Source organism: Salmo salar, chromosome 19 (genome assembly GCF_965601325.2).
Source record: "Salmo salar chromosome 19, fSalSal1, whole genome shotgun sequence".
NCBI classification, from domain to species: Eukaryota; Metazoa; Chordata; class Actinopteri; order Salmoniformes; family Salmonidae; genus Salmo; species Salmo salar.
Window position 1 is genome coordinate 47,977,937 of NC_138309.1, and position 16,892 is coordinate 47,994,828.

Here is a 16,892-nt window from a genome sequence, read left to right on the forward strand (position 1 = left end):
AGATTTCATCTCTCCATCATATCAAAGTACTGAACTACTGAGTTTTCATCTCTCCATCATATCAGAGTCCTGGACTACTGAGGTTTCATCTCTCCATCATATCAGAGTCCTGGAATACTGAGGTTTCATCTCTCCATCATATCAGAGTCCTGGACTACTGAGGTTTCATCTCTCCATCACATCAGAGTCCTGGACTACTTCATCTCTCCATCATATCAGAGTCCTGGTCTACTTCATCTCTCCATCATATCAGAGTCCTGGAATACTGAGGTTTCATCTCTCCATCACATCAGAGTCCTGGTCTACTGAGGTTTCATCTCTCCATCATATCAGAGTCCTGGAATACTGAGGTTTCATCTCTCCATCACATCAGAGTACTGGACTACTGAGGTTTCATCTCTCCATCATAACAGAGTCCTGGAATACTGAGGTTTCATCTCTCCATCACATCAGACTACTGGACTACTGAGGTTTCATCTCTCCATCATATCAGAGTCCTGGAATACTGAGGTTTCATCTCTCCATCATATCAGAGTCCTGGACTACTGAGGTTTCATCTCTCCATCATATCAGAGATCTGGATTTCTGAGGTTTCATCTCTCCATCATATCAGAGTCCTGGAATACTGAGGTTTCATCTCTCCATCACATCAGAGTATTGGACTACTGAGGTTTCATCTCTCAATCATATCAGAGTCCTGGAATACTGAGGTTTCATCTCTCCATCATATCAGAGTCCTGGAATACTGAGGTTTCATCTCTCCATCATATCAGAGTCCTGGACTACTGAGGTTTCATCTCTCCATCACATCAGAGTCCTGGACTACTTCATCTCTCCATCATATCAGAGTCCTGGTCTACTTCATCTCTCCATCATATCAGAGTCCTGGAATACTGAGGTTTCATCTCTCCATCACATCAGAGTCCTGGTCTACTGAGGTTTCATCTCTCCATCATATCAGAGTCCTGGAATACTGAGGTTTCATCTCTCCATCACATCAGAGTACTGGACTACTGAGGTTTCATCTCTCCATCATAACAGAGTCCTGGAATACTGAGGTTTCATCTCTCCATCACATCAGACTACTGGACTACTGAGGTTTCATCTCTCCATCATATCAGAGTCCTGGAATACTGAGGTTTCATCTCTCCATCATATCAGAGTCCTGGACTACTGAGGTTTCATCTCTCCATCATATCAGAGATCTGGATTTCTGAGGTTTCATCTCTCCATCATATCAGAGTCCTGGAATACTGAGGTTTCATCTCTCCATCACATCAGAGTATTGGACTACTGAGGTTTCATCTCTCAATCATATCAGAGTCCTGGAATACTGAGGTTAAATCTCTCCATCACATTAGAGTCCTGGAATACTGAGGTTTCATCTCTCCATCAAAGTAGAGTCCTGGACTACTGAGGTTTCATCTCTCCATCATATCAGAGTCCTGGACTACTTCATCTCTCCATCATATCAGAGTCCTGGACTTCTGAGGTTTCATCTCTCCATCATATCAGAGTCCTGGAATACTGAGGTTTCAACTCTCCATCATATCAGAGTCCTGGACTACTGAGGTTTCATCTCTCCATCACATCAGAGTCCTGGACTACTTCATCTCTCCATCATATCAGAGTCCTGGAATACTGAGGTTTCATCTCTCCATCACATCAGAGTCCTGGTCTACTGATGTTTCATCTCTCCATCATATCAGAGTACTGGACTACTGAGGTTTCATCTCGACATCATAACAGAGTCCTGGAATACTGAGGTTTCATCTCTCCATCATATCAGAGTCCTGGAATACTGAGGTTTCATCTCTCCATCACATCAGAGTCCTGAAATACTGAGGTTTCATCTCTCCGTCATATCAGAGTCCTGGAATACTGAGGTTTCATCTCTCCATCATATCAGAGTCCTGGACTACTGAGGTTTCATCTCTCCATCATATCAGAGTCCTGGACTACTTAATCTCTCCATCATATCAGAGTCCTGGTCTACTTCATCTCTCCATCACATCAGAGTACTGGACTACTGAGGTTTCATCTCTCCATCACATCAGAGTCCTGGAATACTGAGGTTTCATCTCTCCGTCATATCAGAGTCCTGGAATACTGAGGTTTCATCTCTCCATCATATCAGAGTCCTGGACTACTTCATCTCTCCATCACATCAGAGTCCTGGTCTACTTCATCTCTCCATCATATCAGAGTCCTGGAATACTGGGGTTTCATCTCTCCATCACATCAGAGTCCTGGACTACTGAGATTTCATCTCTCCATCATATCAGAGTCCTGGAATACTGAGGTTTCATGTGTCCATCATATCAGAGTCCTGGAATACATAGGTTTCATCTCTCCATCACATCAGAGTCCTGGAATACTGAGATTTCATCTCTCCATCACGTCAGAGTCCTGGACTACTGAGGTTTCATCTCTCCATCATATCAGAGTCCTGGAATACTGAGGTTTCATCTCTCCATCACATCAGAGTACTGGACTACTGAGGTTTCATCTCTCCATCATATCAGGGTCCTGGAATACTGAGGTTTCATCTCTCCATCACATCAGAGTACTGGACTACTGAGGTTTCATCTCTCCATCACATCAGAGTACTGGACTACTGAGGTTTAATCTCTCCATCATATCAGAGTCCTGGAATACTGAGGTTTCATCTCTCCATCAAAGCAGAGTCCTGGACTACTGAGGTTTCATCTCTCCATCATATCAGAGTCCTGGACTACTTCATCTCTCCATCATATCAGAGTCCTGGACTTCTGAGATTTCATCTCTCCATCATATCAAAGTACTGAACTACTGAGTTTTCATCTCTCCATCATATCAGAGTCCTGGACTACTGAGGTTTCATCTCTCCATCATATCAGAGTCCTGGAATACTGAGGTTTCATCTCTCCATCATATCAGAGTCCTGGACTACTGAGGTTTCATCTCTCCATCACATCAGAGTCCTGGACTACTTCATCTCTCCATCATATCAGAGTCCTGGTCTACTTCATCTCTCCATCATATCAGAGTCCTGGAATACTGAGGTTTCATCTCTCCATCACATCAGAGTCCTGGTCTACTGAGGTTTCATCTCTCCATCATATCAGAGTCCTGGAATACTGAGGTTTCATCTCTCCATCACATCAGAGTACTGGACTACTGAGGTTTCATCTCTCCATCATAACAGAGTCCTGGAATACTGAGGTTTCATCTCTCCATCATATCAGAGTCCTGGAATACTGAGGTTTCATCTCTCCATCATATCAGAGATCTGGATTTCTGAGGTTTCATCTCTCCATCATATCAGAGTCCTGGAATACTGAGGTTTCATCTCTCCATCACATCAGAGTATTGGACTACTGAGGTTTCATCTCTCCATCATATCAGAGTCCTGGAATACTGAGGTTAAATCTCTCCATCACATTAGAGTCCTGGAATACTGAGGTTTCATCTCTCCATCAAAGCAGAGTCCTGGACTACTGAGGTTTCATCTCTCCATCATATCAGAGCCCTGGACTACTTCATCTCTCCATCATATCAGAGTCCTGGACTTCTGAGATTTCATCTCTCCATCATATCAAAGTCCTGAACTACTGAGTTTTCATCTCTCCATCATATCAGAGTCCTGGACTACTGAGGTTTCATCTCTCCATCATATCAGAGTCCTGGAATACTGAGGTTTCAACTCTCCATCATATCAGAGTCCTGGACTACTGAGGTTTCATCTCTCCATCACATCAGAGTCCTGGACTACTTCATCTCTCCATCATATCAGAGTCCTGGAATACTGAGGTTTCATCTCTCCATCACATCAGAGTCCTGGTCTACTGAGGTTTCATCTCTCCATCATATCAGAGTACTGGACTACTGAGGTTTCATCTCTCCATCATAACAGAGTCCTGGAATACTGAGGTTTCATCTCTCCATCATATCAGAGTCCTGGAATACTGAGGTTTCATCTCTCCATCACATCAGAGTCCTGAAATACTGAGGTTTCATCTCTCCGTCATATCAGAGTCCTGGAATACTGAGGTTTCATCTCTCCATCATATCAGAGTCCTGGACTACTGAGGTTTCATCTCTCCATCATATCAGAGTCCTGGACTACTTAATCTCTCCATCATATCAGAGTCCTGGTCTACTTCATCTCTCCATCACATCAGAGTACTGGACTACTGAGGTTTCATCTCTCCATCACATCAGAGTCCTGGAATACTGAGGTTTCATCTCTCCGTCATATCAGAGTCCTGGAATACTGAGGTTTCATCTCTCCATCATATCAGAGTCCTGGACTACTGAGGTTTCATCTCTCCATCATATCAGAGTCCTGGACTACTTAATCTCTCCATCATATCAGAGTCCTGGTCTACTTCATCTCTCCATCACATCAGAGTACTGGACTACTGAGGTTTCATCTCTCCATCATATCAGGGTCCTGGAATACTGAGGTTTCATCTCTCCATCACATCAGAGTACTGGACTACTGAGGTTTCATCTCTCCATCACATCAGATTACTGGAATACTGAGGTTTCATCTCTCCATCATATTAGAGTCCTGGAATACTGATGTTTCATCTCTCCATCATATCAGAGTCCTGGAATACTGAGGTTTCATCTCTCCATCACATCAGACTACTGGACTACTGAGGTTTCATCTCTCCATCATATCAGAGTCCTGGAATAATGAGGTTTCATCTCTCCATCATATCAGAGTCCTGGACTACTGAGGTTTCATCTCTCCATCATATCAGAGTCCTGTATTTCTGAGGTTTTATCTCTCCATCACATCAGAGTCCTGGAATACGGAGGTTTCATCTCTCCGTCATATCAGAGTCCTGGAATACTGAGGTTTCATCTCTCCATCATATCAGAGTCCTGGACTACTGAGGTTTCATCTCTCCATCATATCAGAGTCCTGGACTACTTAATCTCTCCATCATATCAGAGTCCTGGTCTACTTCATCTCTCCATCACATCAGTGTACTGGACTACTGAGGTTTCATCTCTCCATCAAATCAGAGTCCTGTATTTCTGAGGTTTTATCTCTCCATCATATCAGAGTCCTGGAATACTGAGGTTTCATCTCTCCATCACATCAGAGTATTGGACTACTGAGGTTTCATCTCTCCATCATATCAGAGTCCTGGAATACTGAGGTTTCATCTCTCCATCATATCAGAGTCCTGGACTACTGAGGTTTCATCTCTCCATCACATCAGAGTCCTGGAATACTTCATCTCTCCATCATATCAGAGTCCTGGTCTACTTCATCTCTCCATCATATCAGAGTCCTGGAATACTGAGGTTTCATCTCTCCATCACATCAGAGTCCTGGTCTACTGAGGTTTCATCTCTCCATCATATCAGAGTCCTGGAATACTGAGGTTTCATCTCTCCATCACATCAGAGTACTGGACTACTGAGGTTTCATCTCTCCATCATATCAGAGTCCTGGAATACTGAGGTTTCATCTCTCCATCATATCAGAGTCCTGGAATACTGAGGTTTCATCTCTCCATCATATCAGAGTCCTGGACTACTGAGGTTTCATCTCTCCATCATATCAGAGTCCTGGACTACTTAATCTCTCCATCATATCAGAGTCCTGGTCTACTTCATCTCTCCATCATATCAGAGTTCTGGAATACTGAGGTTTCATCTCTCCATCACATCAGAGTTCTGGACTACTGAGGTTTCATCTCTCCATCATATCAGAGTCCTGGAATACTGAGGTTTCATCTCTCCATCACATCAGAGTACTGGACTACTGAGATTTCATCTCTCCATCATATCAGAGTTCTGGAATACTGAGGTTTCATCTCTCCATCATATCAGAGTACTGGAATACTGATGTTTCATGTCTCCATCATATCAGAGTCCTGGAATACTGAGGTTTCATCTCTCCATCATATCAGAGTCATGGAATACTGAGGTTTCATCTCTCCATCATATCAGAGTCCTGGAATACTGAGGTTTCATCTCTCCATCATATCAAAGTCCTGGATTTCTGAGGTTTTATCTCTCCATCATATCAGAGTCCTGGAATACTGAGGTTTCATCTCTCCATCATATCAGAGTCCTGGACTACTGAGGTTTCATCTCTCCATCACATCAGAGTCCTGGACTACTTCATCTCTCCATCATATCAGAGTCCTGGTCTACTTCATCTCTCCATCATATCAGAGTCCTGGAATACTGAGGTTTCATCTCTCCATCACATCAGAGTCCTGGTCTACTGAGGTTTCATCTCTCCATCATATCAGAGTCCTGGAATACTGAGGTTTCATCTCTCCATCACATCAGAGTACTGGACTACTGAGGTTTCATCTCTCCATCATATCAGAGTCCTGGAATACTGAGGTTTCATCTCTCCATCATATCAGAGTCCTGGAATACTGAGGTTTCATCTCTCCATCATATCAGAGTCCTGGACTACTGAGGTTTCATCTCTCCATCATATCAGAGTCCTGGACTACTTAATCTCTCCATCATATCAGAGTCCTGGTCTACTTCATCTCTCCATCATATCAGAGTTCTGGAATACTGAGGTTTCATCTCTCCATCACATCAGAGTTCTGGACTACTGAGGTTTCATCTCTCCATCATATCAGAGTCCTGGAATACTGAGGTTTCATCTCTCCATCACATCAGAGTACTGGACTACTGAGATTTCATCTCTCCATCATATCAGAGTTCTGGAATACTGAGGTTTCATCTCTCCATCATATCAGAGTACTGGAATACTGATGTTTCATGTCTCCATCATATCAGAGTCCTGGAATACTGAGGTTTCATCTCTCCATCATATCAGAGTCATGGAATACTGAGGTTTCATCTCTCCATCATATCAGAGTCCTGGAATACTGAGGTTTCATCTCTCCATCATATCAAAGTCCTGGATTTCTGAGGTTTTATCTCTCCATCATATCAGAGTCCTGGAATACTGAGGTTTCATCTCTCCATCATATCAGAGTCCTGGACTACTGAGGTTTCATCTCTCCATCACATCAGAGTCCTGGACTACTTCATCTCTCCATCATATCAGAGTCCTGGTCTACTTCATCTCTCCATCATATCAGAGTCCTGGAATACTGAGGTTTCATCTCTCCATCACATCAGAGTCCTGGTCTACTGAGGTTTCATCTCTCCATCATATCAGAGTCCTGGAATACTGAGGTTTCATCTCTCCATCACATCAGAGTACTGGACTACTGAGGTTTCATCTCTCCATCATATCAGAGTCCTGGAATACTGAGGTTTCATCTCTCCGTCATATCAGAGTCCTGGAATACTGAGGTTTCATCTCTCCATCACATCAGAGTCCTGGAATACTGAGGTTTCATCTCTCCGTCATATCAGAGTCTTGGAATACTGAGGTTTCATCTCTCCATCATATCAGAGTCCTGGATTACTTAATCTCTCCATCATATCAGAGTCCTGGTCTACTTCATCTCTCCATCATATCAGAGTTCTGGAATACTGAGGTTTCATCTCTCCATCACATCAGAGTACTGGACTACTGAGGTTTCATCTCTCCATCATATCAGAGTTCTGGAATACTGAGGTTTCATCTCTCCATCATATCAGAGTACTGGAATACTGAGGTTTCATATCTCCATCATATCAGAGTCCTGGAATACTGAGGTTTCATCTCTCCATCATATCAGAGTCCTGGACTACTTCATCTCTCCATCACATCAGAGTCCTGGTCTACTTCATCTCTCCATCATATCAGAGTCCTGGAATACTGGGGTTTCATCTCTCCATCACATCAGAGTCCTGGACTACTGAGGTTTCATCTCTCCATCATATCAGAGTCCTGGAATACTGAGGTTTCATCTGTCCATCATATCAGAGTCCTGGAATACAGAGGTTTCATCTCTCCATCACATCAGAGTCCTGGAATACTGAGATTTCATCTCTCCATCACATCAGAGTCCTGGACTACTGAGGTTTAATCTCTCCATCATATCAGAGTCTTGGAATACTGAGGTTTCATCTCTCCATCACATCAGAGTACTGGACTACTGAGGTTTCATCTCTCCATCATATCAGGGTCCTGGAATACTGAGGTTTCATCTCTCCATCACATCAGAGTACTGGACTACTGAGGTTTCATCTCTCCATCATATCAGAGTCCTGGAATACTGAGGTTTCATCTCTCCATCATATCAGAGTCCTGGAATACTGAGGTTTCATCTCTCCATCATATCAGAGTGCTAGACTACTAAGGTTTCATCTCTCCATCATATCAGAGTCCTGGAATACTGAGGTTTCATCTCTCCATCATATCAGAGTCCTGGACTACTTCATCTCTCCATCACATCAGAGTCCTGGTCTACTTCATCTCTCCATCATATCAGAGTCCTGGAATACTGGGGTTTCATCTCTCCATCACATCAGAGTCCTGGACTACTGAGGTTTCATCTCTCCATCATATCAGAGTCCTGGAATACTGAGGTTTCATCTGTCCATCATATCAGAGTCCTGGAATACAGAGGTTTCATCTCTCCATCACATCAGAGTCCTGGAATACTGAGATTTCATCTCTCCATCACATCAGAGTCCTGGACTACTGAGGTTTAATCTCTCCATCATATCAGAGTCCTGGAATACTGAGGTTTCATCTCTCCATCACATCAGAGTCCTGGACAACTGAGGTTTCATCTCTCCATCATATCAGAGTCCTGGACTACTTCATCTCTCCATCATATCAGAGTCCTGGTCTACTTCATCTCTCCATCATATCAGAGTTCTGGAATACTGAGGTTTCATCTCTCCATCACATCAGAGTTCTGGACTACTGAGGTTTAATCTCTCCATCATATCAGAGTCCTGGAATACTGAGGTTTCATCTCTCCATCACATCAGAGTACTGGACTACTGAGGTTTCATCTCTCCATCATATCAGAGTTCTGGAATACTGAGGTTTCATCTCTCCATCATATATGAGTACTGGAATACTGAGGTTTCATATCTCCATCATATCAGAGTCCTGGAATACTGAGGTTTCATCTCTCCATCATATCAGAGTCCTGGAATACTGAGGTTTCATCTCTCCATCATATCAGAGTCCTGGAATACTGAGGTTTCATCTCTCCATCATATCAGAGTGCTAGACTACTGAGGTTTCATCTCTCCATCATATCAGAGTCCTGGACTACTGAGGTTTCATCTCTCCATCATATCAGAGTCCTGGACTACTTCATCTCTCCATCACATCAGAGTCCTGGTCTACTTCATCTCTCCATCATATCAGAGTCCTGGAATACTGGGGTTTCATCTCTCCATCACATCAGAGTCCTGGACTACTGAGGTTTCATCTGTCCATCATATCGGAGTCCTGGAATACAGAGGTTTCATCTCTCCATCACATCAGAGTCCTGGAATACTGAGATTTCATCTCTCCATTACATCAGAGTCCTGGACTACTGAGGTTTAATCTCTCCATCATATCAGAGTCCTGGAATACTGAGGTTTCATCTCTCCATCACATCAGAGTACTGGACTACTGAGGTTTCATCTCTCCATCATATCAGGGTCCTGGAATACTGAGGTTTCATCTCTCCATCACATCAGAGTACTGGACTACTGAGGTTTCATCTCTCCATCACATCAGAGTACTGGACTACTGAGGTTTCATCTCTCCATCATATCAGAGTCCTGGAATACTGAGGTTTCATCTCTCCATCATATCAGAGTGCTGGAATACTGAGGTTTCATCTCTCTATCATATCAGAGTCCTGGACTACTGAGGTTTCATCTCTCCATCATATCAGAGTCCTGGACTACTTCATCTCTCCATCACATCAGAGTCCTGGTCTACTTCATCTCTCCATCATATCAGAGTCCTGGAATACTGGGGTTTCATCTCTCCATCACATCAGAGTCCTGGAATACTGAGGTTTCATCTCTCCATCACATCAGAGTCCTGGAATACTGAGGTTTCATCTCTCCGTCATATCAGAGTCCTGGAATACTGAGGTTTCATCTCTCCATCATATCAGAGTCCTGGATTACTTAATCTCTCCATCATATCAGAGTCCTGGTCTACTTCATCTCTCCATCATATCAGAGTTCTGGAATACTGAGGTTTCATCTCTCCATCACATCAGAGTTCTGGACTACTGAGGTTTCATCTCTCCATCACATCAGAGTCCTGGACTACTGAGGTTTCATCTCTCCATCATATCAGAGTCCTGGAATACTGAGGTTTCATCTGTCCATCATATCAGAGTCCTGGAATACAGAGGTTTCATCTCTCCATCACATCAGAGTCCTGGAATACTGAGATTTCATCTCTCCATCACATCAGAGTCCTGGACTACTGAGGTTTAATCTCTCCATCATATCAGAGTCCTGGAATACTGAGGTTTCATCTCTCCATCACATCAGAGTCCTGGACAACTGAGGTTTCATCTCTCCATCATATCAGAGTCCTGGACTACTTCATCTCTCCATCATATCAGAGTCCTGGTCTACTTCATCTCTCCATCATATCAGAGTTCTGGAATACTGAGGTTTCATCTCTCCATCACATCAGAGTTCTGGACTACTGAGGTTTAATCTCTCCATCATATCAGAGTCCTGGAATACTGAGGTTTCATCTCTCCATCACATCAGAGTACTGGACTACTGAGGTTTCATCTCTCCATCATATCAGAGTTCTGGAATACTGAGGTTTCATCTCTCCATCATATATGAGTACTGGAATACTGAGGTTTCATATCTCCATCATATCAGAGTCCTGGAATACTGAGGTTTCATCTCTCCATCATATCAGAGTCCTGGAATACTGAGGTTTCATCTCTCCATCATATCAGAGTCCTGGAATACTGAGGTTTCATCTCTCCATCATATCAGAGTGCTAGACTACTGAGGTTTCATCTCTCCATCATATCAGAGTCCTGGACTACTGAGGTTTCATCTCTCCATCATATCAGAGTCCTGGACTACTTCATCTCTCCATCACATCAGAGTCCTGGTCTACTTCATCTCTCCATCATATCAGAGTCCTGGAATACTGGGGTTTCATCTCTCCATCACATCAGAGTCCTGGACTACTGAGGTTTCATCTGTCCATCATATCGGAGTCCTGGAATACAGAGGTTTCATCTCTCCATCACATCAGAGTCCTGGAATACTGAGATTTCATCTCTCCATTACATCAGAGTCCTGGACTACTGAGGTTTAATCTCTCCATCATATCAGAGTCCTGGAATACTGAGGTTTCATCTCTCCATCACATCAGAGTACTGGACTACTGAGGTTTCATCTCTCCATCATATCAGGGTCCTGGAATACTGAGGTTTCATCTCTCCATCACATCAGAGTACTGGACTACTGAGGTTTCATCTCTCCATCACATCAGAGTACTGGACTACTGAGGTTTCATCTCTCCATCATATCAGAGTCCTGGAATACTGAGGTTTCATCTCTCCATCATATCAGAGTGCTGGAATACTGAGGTTTCATCTCTCTATCATATCAGAGTCCTGGACTACTGAGGTTTCATCTCTCCATCATATCAGAGTCCTGGACTACTTCATCTCTCCATCACATCAGAGTCCTGGTCTACTTCATCTCTCCATCATATCAGAGTCCTGGAATACTGGGGTTTCATCTCTCCATCACATCAGAGTCCTGGAATACTGAGGTTTCATCTCTCCATCACATCAGAGTCCTGGAATACTGAGGTTTCATCTCTCCGTCATATCAGAGTCCTGGAATACTGAGGTTTCATCTCTCCATCATATCAGAGTCCTGGATTACTTAATCTCTCCATCATATCAGAGTCCTGGTCTACTTCATCTCTCCATCATATCAGAGTTCTGGAATACTGAGGTTTCATCTCTCCATCACATCAGAGTTCTGGACTACTGAGGTTTCATCTCTCCATCATATCAGAGTCCTGGAATACTGAGGTTTCATCTCTCCATCACATCAGAGTACTGGACTACTGAGGTTTCATCTCTCCATCATATCAGAGTTCTGGAATACTGAGGTTTCATCTCTCCATCATATCAGAGTACTGGAATACTGAGGTTTCATATCTCCATCATATCAGAGTCCTGGAATACTGAGGTTTCATCTCTCCATCATATCAGAGTCCTGGACTACTTCATCTCTCCATCACATCAGAGTCCTGGTCTACTTCATCTCTCCATCATATCAGAGTCCTGGAATACTGGGGTTTCATCTCTCCATCACATCAGAGTCCTGGACTACTGAGGTTTCATCTCTCCATCATATCAGAGTCCTGGAATACTGAGGTTTCATCTGTCCATCATATCAGAGTCCTGGAATACAGAGGTTTCATCTCTCCATCACAACAGAGTCCTGGAATACTGAGATTTCATCTCTCCATCACATCAGAGTCCTGGACTACTGAGGTTTAATCTCTCCATCATATCAGAGTCTTGGAATACTGAGGTTTCATCTCTCCATCACATCAGAGTACTGGACTACTGAGGTTTCATCTCTCCATCATATCAGGGTCCAGGAATACTGAGGTTTCATCTCTCAATCACATCAGAGTCCTGGACTACTTCATCTCTCCATCACATCAGAGTCCTGGTCTACTTCATCTCTCCATCATATCAGAGTCCTGGAATACTGAGGTTTCATCTCTCCATCATATCAGAGTCCTGGATTACTTAATCTCTCCATCATATCAGAGTCCTGGTCTACTTCATCTCTCCATCATATCAGGGTTCTGGAATACTGAGGTTTCATCTCTCCATCACATCCGAGTTCTGGACTACTGAGGTTTCATCTCTCCATCATATCAGAGTCCTGGAATACTGAGGTTTCATCTCTCCATCACATCAGAGTACTGGACTACTGAGGTTTCATCTCTCCATCATATCAGAGTTCTGGAATACTGAGGTTTCATCTCTCCATCATATCAGAGTACTGGAATACTGAGGTTTCATATCTCCATCATATCAGAGTCCTGGAATACTGAGGTTTCATCTCTCCATCATATCAGAGTCCTGGACTACTTCATCTCTCCATCACATCAGAGTCCTGGTCTACTTCATCTCTCCATCATATCAGAGTCCTGGAATACTGGGGTTTCATCTCTCCATCACATCAGAGTCCTGGACTACTGAGGTTTCATCTCTCCATCATATCAGAGTCCTGGAATACTGAGGTTTCATCTGTCCATCATATCAGAGTCCTGGAATACAGAGGTTTCATCTCTCCATCACATCAGAGTCCTGGAATACTGAGATTTCATCTCTCCATCACATCAGAGTCCTGGACTACTGAGGTTTAATCTCTCCATCATATCAGAGTCTTGGAATACTGAGGTTTCATCTCTCCATCACATCAGAGTACTGGACTACTGAGGTTTCATCTCTCCATCATATCAGGGTCCTGGAATACTGAGGTTTCATCTCTCCATCACATCAAAACTGGACTACTGAGGTTTCATCTCTCCATCACATCAGAGTACTGGACTACTGAGGTTTCATCTCTCCATCATATCAGAGTCCTGGAATACTGAGGTTTCATCTCTCCATCATATCAGAGTCCTGGAATACTGAGGTTTCATCTCTCCATCATATCAGAGTGCTAGACTACTAAGGTTTCATCTCTCCATCATATCAGAGTCCTGGAATACTGAGGTTTCATCTCTCCATCATATCAGAGTCCTGGACTACTTCATCTCTCCATCACATCAGAGTCCTGGTCTACTTCATCTCTCCATCATATCAGAGTCCTGGAATACTGGGGTTTCATCTCTCCATCACATCAGAGTCCTAGACTACTGAGGTTTCATCTCTCCATCATATCAGAGTCCTGGAATACTGAGGTTTCATCTGTCCATCATATCAGAGTCCTGGAATACAGAGGTTTCATCTCTCCATCACATCAGAGTCCTGGAATACTGAGATTTCATCTCTCCATCACATCAGAGTCCTGGACTACTGAGGTTTAATCTCTCTATCATATCAGAGTCCTGGAATACTGAGGTTTCATCTCTCCATCACATCAGATTCCTGGACTACTGAGGTTTCATCTCTCCATCATATCAGAGTCCTGGACTACTTCATCTCTCCATCATATCAGAGTCCTGGTCTACTTCATCTCTCCATCATATCAGAGTTCTGGAATACTGAGGTTTCATCTCTCCATCACATCAGAGTTCTGGACTACTGAGGTTTAATCTCTCCATCATATCAGAGTCCTGGAATACTGAGGTTTCATCTCTCCATCACATCAGAGTACTGGACTACTGAGGTTTCATCTCTCCATCATATCAGAGTTCTGGAATACTGAGGTTTCATCTCTCCATCATATATGAGTACTGGAATACTGAGGTTTCATATCTCCATCATATCAGAGTCCTGGAATACTGAGGTTTCATCTCTCCATCATATCAGAGTCCTGGAATACTGAGGTTTCATCTCTCCATCATATCAGAGTCCTGGAATACTGAGGTTTCATCTCTCCATCATATCAGAGTGCTAGACTACTGAGGTTTCATCTCTCCATCATATCAGAGTCCTGGACTACTAAGGTTTCATCTCCCCATCATATCAGAGTCCTGGACTACTTCATCTCTCCATCACATCAGAGTCCTGGTCTACTTCATCTCTCCATCATATCAGAGTCCTGGAATACTGGGGTTTCATCTCTCCATCACATCAGAGTCCTGGACTACTGAGGTTTCATCTGTCCATCATATCGGAGTCCTGGAATACAGAGGTTTCATCTCTCCATCACATCAGAGTCCTGGAATACTGAGATTTCATCTCTCCATTACATCAGAGTCCTGGACTACTGAGGTTTAATCTCTCCATCATATCAGAGTCCTGGAATACTGAGGTTTCATCTCTCCATCACATCAGAGTACTGGACTACTGAGGTTTCATCTCTCCATCATATCAGGGTCCTGGAATACTGAGGTTTCATCTCTCCATCACATCAGAGTACTGGACTACTGAGGTTTCATCTCTCCATCATATCAGAGTCCTGGAATACTGAGGTTTCATCTCTCCATCATATCAGAGTCCTGGAATACTGAGGTTTCATCTCTCCATCATATCAGAGTGCTAGACTACTGAGGTTTCATCTCTCCATCATATCAGAGTCCTGGACTACTGAGGTTTCATCTCCCCATCATATCAGAGTCCTGGACTACTTCATCTCTCCATCACATCAGAGTCCTGGTCTACTTCATCTCTCCATCATATCAGAGTCCTGGAATACTGGGGTTTCATCTCTCCATCACATCAGAGTCCTGGACTACTGAGGTTTCATCTGTCCATCATATCGGAGTCCTGGAATACAGAGGTTTCATCTCTCCATCACATCAGAGTCCTGGAATACTGAGATTTCATCTCTCCATTACATCAGAGTCCTGGACTACTGAGGTTTAATCTCTCCATCATATCAGAGTCCTGGAATACTGAGGTTTCATCTCTCCATCACATCAGAGTACTGGACTACTGAGGTTTCATCTCTCCATCATATCAGGGTCCTGGAATACTGAGGTTTCATCTCTCCATCACATCAGAGTACTGGACTACTGAGGTTTCATCTCTCCATCATATCAGAGTCCTGGAATACTGAGGTTTCATCTCTCCATCATATCAGAGTGCTGGAATACTGAGGTTTCATCTCTCTATCATATCAGAGTCCTGGACTACTGAGGTTTCATCTCTCCATCATATCAGAGTCCTGGACTACTTCATCTCTCCATCACATCAGAGTCCTGGTCTACTTCATCTCTCCATCATATCAGAGTCCTGGAATACTGGGGTTTCATCTCTCCATCACATCAGAGTCCTGGACTACTTAGGTTTCATCTCTCCATCATATCAGAGTCCTGGAATACTGAGGTTTCATCTGTCCATCATATCAGAGTCCTGGAATACAGAGGTTTCATCTCTCCATCACATCAGAGTCCTGGAATACTGAGATTTCATATCTCCATCACATCAGAGTCGTGGACTACTGAGGTTTAATCTCTCCATCATATCAGAGTCCTGGAATACTGAGGTTTCATATCTCCATCATATCAGAGTCCTGGAATACTGAGGTTTCATCTCTCCATTATATCAGAGTGCTAGACTACTGAGGTTTCATCTCTCCATCATATCAGAGTCCTGGAATACTGAGGTTTCATCTCTCTATCATATCAGAGTCCTGGACTACTGAGGTTTCATCTCTCCATCATTTCAGAGTCCTGGACTACTTCATCTCTCCATCACATCAGAGTCCTGGTCTACTTCATCTCTCCATCATATCAGAGTCCTGGAATACTGAGGTTTCATCTCTCCATCACATCAGAGTACTGGACTACTGAGGTTTCATCTCTCCATCATATCAGAGTTCTGGAATACTGAGGTTTCATCTCTCCATCATATATGAGTACTGGAATACTGAGGTTTCATATCTCCATCATATCAGAGTCCTGGAATACTGAGGTTTCATCTCTCCATCATATCAGAGTCCTGGAATACTGAGGTTTCATCTCTCCATCATATCAGAGTCCTGGAATACTGAGGTTTCATCTCTCCATCATATCAGAGTGCTAGACTACTGAGGTTTCATCTCTCCATCATATCAGAGTCCTGGACAACTGAGGTTTCATCTCCCCATCATATCAGAGTCCTGGACTACTTCATCTCTCCATCACATCAGAGTCCTGGTCTACTTCATCTCTCCATCATATCAGAGTCCTGGAATACTGGGGTTTCATCTCTCCATCACATCAGAGTCCTGGACTACTGAGGTTTCATCTGTCCATCATATCGGAGTCCTGGAATACAGAGGTTTCATCTCTCCATCACATCAGAGTCCTGGAATACTGAGATTTCATCTCTCCATTACATCAGAGTCCTGGACTACTGAGGTTTAATCTCTCCATCATATCA